At 34.9% G+C, this 5,450-nt stretch overlaps 3 non-coding genes across 3 annotated transcripts; 1 reads left to right on the top strand and 2 right to left on the bottom strand.

Annotated features, from left to right (window-relative positions):
• Window positions 1-933: 933 nt before the first annotated feature.
• On the bottom strand, window positions 934-1,046 carry C52G5.8. Its single transcript, NR_072313.1, has one exon. It is a non-coding gene; the product is annotated as an Unclassified non-coding RNA C52G5.8 (non-coding RNA).
• A 1,398-nt stretch (window positions 1,047-2,444) lies between these two features.
• C52G5.7 lies at window positions 2,445-2,507 on the top strand. The gene has a single exon (NR_072312.1). It is a non-coding gene; the product is annotated as an Unclassified non-coding RNA C52G5.7 (non-coding RNA).
• C52G5.6 lies at window positions 2,445-2,507 on the bottom strand. The gene has a single exon (NR_072311.1). It is a non-coding gene; the product is annotated as an Unclassified non-coding RNA C52G5.6 (non-coding RNA).
• Window positions 2,508-5,450: the final 2,943 nt, after the last annotated feature.

Below are 5,450 nucleotides of genomic sequence, written 5' to 3'. Positions count from 1 at the left end.
TAAAGCCTCCAGTTCTCAATTGTCTCTTTCGAAAGACAAAAGTGCACACAGCAACTGTCTTTTGAAAACACAACATTTACAAGAAGTTCGATATTTTGCCTGATATTGATTTATAAAGATCTGCGTTCGTTTTGGATACAATAGTTCAAATTGACTATCAGAAAATTATAATACGTTATCAAATTGTACGAGCTGAAATTCTTAGCTTTCAATTTTGGTACATTTGTAGTGGTCGAAGAGTGAAATGCTTTGAATATGTTTATCTTCAAAGGTAATATTTTTTAATGATATTTCGCCATTTCTTCAGAAAATCATATAACTTTAACTGATCGATCGACTGACCCCTAATGATGATTTTCTATAAGCACACACTCTTGTTCTCTAGAATAATAACTTGTTCGTACCAAAATAATAAATTGGTAAATTCAAATAAAGCTATTGTAGTTCTGAAAATCACAGATATTTGTGTTATAAGCAATTTTGTTTGAACCTAATTGAAAGTTCAAAAATTTCATAAGATCGAAAAGTTGAAAAAAAAACGCTGTGTAGATTTTGCAGAACTTTCTATAATGTTTTTAGAACTAGTTTTTGACTCAATCGCATTGACTATTTTAAACAAACTTATCATTGTTGGTGGAATTTTGTCCCGTGTGAACCAATCCCTGAGAACGCATAACATTTTTGCTCACCTGGAAAAAAGAACGCGGTATCTTGTACTAGTAGATGTTTCTGGCTAGTATTTTATTCTATGACATGTCTCAAACTATAGTCTTTTTTGTCGGTCGGATCTTGCCCTCATCTATCTTCAACCAACTTTTGGAAAGTCCTGAGCATGAAAAAAGGGACTCATATCTACTATAACGCTCGAACACTCGTCCCAGTTCCATTTCTCATTTCACTTTTGAGACTTCCAAAAAAATGAGTGGAGAGAGCCTAACTAGACCCCAGTTCGTTAAGCTCTGTCTTCACTTCAATGACCTTTGGTAAAAGCCACCCGTCTCCTTTCTTCAAAAATAACTTCTTGTTTCCAGCCACCATGCAGAAAAGTAGCATGAAATTCTTCGATGTCTCTGTAAGATACTGGTCAAATGTTCGTTTTTGTCTTAAGATATTCATTGATCATTTGAAAAACACAGAGCAATCCTGATGTTCATTGTATATTTAGGCCTAACTTGTCACTATGTGAACATCCTGAACTAACATTAGACTTGAAATACTGTTAGACATGAACTACAGTAGCATTCCTAACAATTCATCCGTTGTTTGGAGTATTTCAAATATATTCACTGTGTATTATGCTTGTTAAATTTTTTTGCATTGATAATTTTTGCAACCAATTCTTTCTGATCAAGTCGTCAAAAATTCTGAGCATAAAGTTCAGCTTATAGAAGGGGTTCTATGTTTGAGAATATTTATTTCTGCCAAAACACTTGTTTTGTACTCATGATGAACATAAGATTCGTATTTCTATATGCTTTGAAGCTACTGAAGAACAGCAAAACCGTATTCTTTGTCAGAATTAAACATGTGTGCTGAACACCCGAGTTGTTTAATGGCTAGTAGTTGCAGCAGATTGTTTTGCTAAGGTGTGTGTCCTTTCCGAATATTTTCTGAAATTTGACCAATAAACATCTGAATCCAACCTACATACTACTCATTATGAAACTGTAGAAATAATACGTTATCTTGAGTAATCAATTGGCAGACAGACAGGGAAGCATAGGTACGAGAAAACGTTTTTGCAATTTTCAAAAATGAATTTTGATTCAAGTGTATTTTGAACTTCAAAACTCTAATTCTTAAACAATGAAGATGAAAAATGGATAGTCATGTATTTTATGCAATAAAAATACGTGTGCAAACCGAAATTATAAAACAACACTACGTAATATTCGTTCAGCATAAGTCTAAATTTATTTTATTTTTCTAATCTTATACTGTACTTACGGTTCTTAAAAATTAACAAAGAAACTAGTATTCAACACTTCTGACATCCGAGTCAGTTAGTTTTTTTCATTTCCAAACCAAAAAAAAACTGCATAATTTTGTTTAAACTAGTACAAACATGGAACATTTTGTGCGTTTGGTTTCAACGCCAAAAAAGGGATATCGAATGAAAAGAGAGACAGCACAGCTAATTTTCAACTGACACGCGAACAATGTCCCTCGAAAAAGGGCAAAAAAGATCTGACCAGAGTTTCTGGATTCTTTTTCCTCGCTCCCTTTTGTTCGATGGTATTAATACTAGAAGCTTGCCCATTTTTCCATATCTTTTAAAATTTATAATTTCTTTATAAGTTTCCTGTGTATATTCGAATTCTCTTATTTCATGGGCTCTCCTCCCTCGCCCAACTCCCCCCAGAAGTTTTTTTGGGTCGTCTTGAATTTCACAAAGTCTTCTTTCACTTTCTGTACCTCGTTTTACATGGAACACGAGAGGTAGCAAAAAGAGTACTATGAGACAGACACTGAACAAATGTTTGACTTCCTGAACGATGTATAGTCCTAGGCCTAGAGGTCTATGGCACCACCAACAAAAACCCCAATTTTTTGCTGCTTTCCCTGTTGCCCTTTTTGGTGTTTTAGGTGAGATTTTCCCAACGCGTCTGGCTAGGTTAATTTGAAACATCTAAAAGGAAGGCTGTCTCTTATATGTGATGAAGTTTTAAAAATATCACAGGCTATAATTTTGTTAGCTCGGTTTTAGTGAGCTAGTCATTTTAAGAATTCATTTTAATTTGTTCACCTTCCTTGAAAAAACGTTATACACTTTTTGTGTACTATATTTTGTTAATGGTAAATCTTTAGCAAGATATGCTACAATCAAAATGCATAAAAAATGAAAAAATTGCTCGTGACGTAACAGCTAAAATACTTGATAAATTAATAGCGGGCATTGATTGAGGCTTGCGATAGCCACTTGCGTTTTTCAGTTTTTGCTCCTCGGGCCAAGAATTTATTTTTCAAAGAAACCGTCAGTTTGAGCTATTCACATTAATCACACAGTACTCCTATCGTACCGATACAGTAAGCGTATCAGTAGTTATAAACGTTGATATGCTCTGTTGCGTTCCTTGGTCAATATCCGCTGCGCATTTGGCATTAAGTTTCTAATTTCGTATTATGAATTCTGACAGTTTACTTGAAAACTTTGACACTACAAAAAACAATCTGATCTGAAACAGGTACTGTTTCAAAATGCGGTTTCTAGATTTTCTAGTCAACTCAAGCCTGATTTTACTCTATTACTACTCTACGTGGTTTTCCATCTTATATCTTATATATTCGAATACATTGATAAAGCGCTTTTAAAAGGCTTCGGTTAATATAAGCCCATTAATTTAAAAGAGGAACTACTCCCTTCTAGTAAAATACTCGACAAAAAGTAGTAGTGGAGTTAGTGCGTTCGTCTTTCTCATCCACCCAATTGTTTCTTTTACTACTATATTGGACGAGACGACAATCGAGACATTGACGAGACAACGCTGGGCGCCGCCGCCGCCCGCGCTTCTTTCATTTTTTTTCCGTCAGTTTCCGTCTAGTTGTGCTCTTGCTCTTTTTTTGCGTATGTATGTGTGTTGCAAGAAGATCGGAGTGAGTGAGTGGGCACCACAACAAAAAGCTTGGCGCCGGCGACCCAAGAATAGGAGTGAAAGTGAGAGATGGTGTTTTGGTGTATATATGTGTGTGTGAAGTGAAAAGGACAAAATGGCAACATTCGTTTAAGGGAGAGGGATTCGTTTTTCATTTGCTCTGACATTCGCCTTTAGGGATTTACGGCCAGTCCTTTTTTTTTATGAGAATCTGATGGGAAGACGGACAGAGCATTGCTACCGTAGTTTCTTGATAGTAGTTTGAAAACTAGTTTGCAACATTTCGTTTCGAAACATGAATCAAAAGATGAGCTGAGTTCTGAAATGGCTTAGCAAGAATGGAAACAGAGAAGACGAACTTGTCAATTTTTTTGGCTATTTCGGAAAACTTGCGTGATGTGTTTTGATTCTAGGGTATGAATAGTCGGATGTTCGAAAAACAAACATAAAAGTCGTAAGTAGGTTCGCATCTAAATTATCCCAAAATATGTTTTGCAAAATTTGATCTTGGCTTAACTATTGATATCTTCAATTCATTATAGTAGTTGGTAGCTGTGCATCTTGAAAAACCTGACACCTTAAATTTTTAATTGCATAATCATAACAACGAATGTTTATTTTCCTAACGAGCCCAAATTTTTGATTGAATCATACGGTTGATAGCTAAAAATCATAACTAAAAATCTGGAAGTATATTTTTTTGCACAAATACCAGTTAGTTTTTTGAGTTGGCAGTTGAAAAATAAATTTTCATACAACCTTTAATTTCACGGGTATTTTTAAAGCTGATGTGATATATTCACTGATATTTCACATATTAATAAAAACATTTTCATTCCTCGTCATTTTCTCGACTATTCCATTTTGAATATGGGAGCATGAGAATTTACGTAAGTTGAAACACTAGATGATTGAGCTCAACATTTTGCTCTTTTTTGTCTAACTCATTTTTCCTCACATCATGAACAGTAGTGAGTGTGAAGTGTGAAAAACGCGTAATCACATTTCGGGATAGACGATTGTTTCGCAGGGCGAGCGATAACTCCCCCCCCCCCCCCATTTTTTGCCCCTTTTTTCGAGCATTCTTCCTTTTGACATTCTCGTCTTGTTTTCCCTGTTTTTCTACAACACTTATAATTCTGCGACATCTATCTGGTGGTGGTGTCACGCAAAAAAGTTACTGAAGATGTGCAACTAGTCGGCTGTGTGAAGGGAAAATAGTGGTGTTTGTAAAAGAAGAATGGAAGAAGCAAAGACGAACATCGTTCTATCAATCATATTTTGTAGTCGTTTAAGCCACAAAACTGACACTAACAAAACCATCTCTTGGAGATATTTTAAATCAGATTTTTTTGTCTCGATCGTTTAAAAGAAATAAGTGTCCTGATACTATTATATTCAATTTAGTGCAAAAACATGATACCTAGATTTTTATATTTCCATTGCGATAGTTAATAAAATGCATATTTATTTCCTTTTTTCCTATATTTAGTTAATACATTCATTGCTATTCTCATGTTTGCAAGTCACATTATATCTAATTTTATTGAACATAAATAGTGTACCGGAAAACGAAACTCGGTGTATTGCCTAAAACCTGGCCAACTAAGCGCATCAGAAAAATCAAGACACCAGCGTAAAAGTCAATGAGAAGAAGGAAAAGCTATATGGTATGCGGAAGCAATTAGGTGAATTAGTGAACAACTTTCACCTGTTTGCTCGCTGAAAATGCTCAAGATCAAGATTTTCTCTGGTTAGTAGTTACTCATTTTTTGGACGATTCACAGGTCATTTTCATAAGCTACCGTATGCAAAGCTGACTCAACTTTCCACAACTTTTCAACATATCTTTTTACG

The sequence above is a fragment of the Caenorhabditis elegans genome, chromosome X (genome assembly GCF_000002985.6).
Source record: "Caenorhabditis elegans chromosome X".
NCBI lineage: Eukaryota > Metazoa > Nematoda > Chromadorea > Rhabditida > Rhabditidae > Caenorhabditis > Caenorhabditis elegans.
The sequence above is the reverse complement of the archived record's forward strand: the minus strand, read 5'-3'. Positions and strand labels throughout refer to the sequence as shown.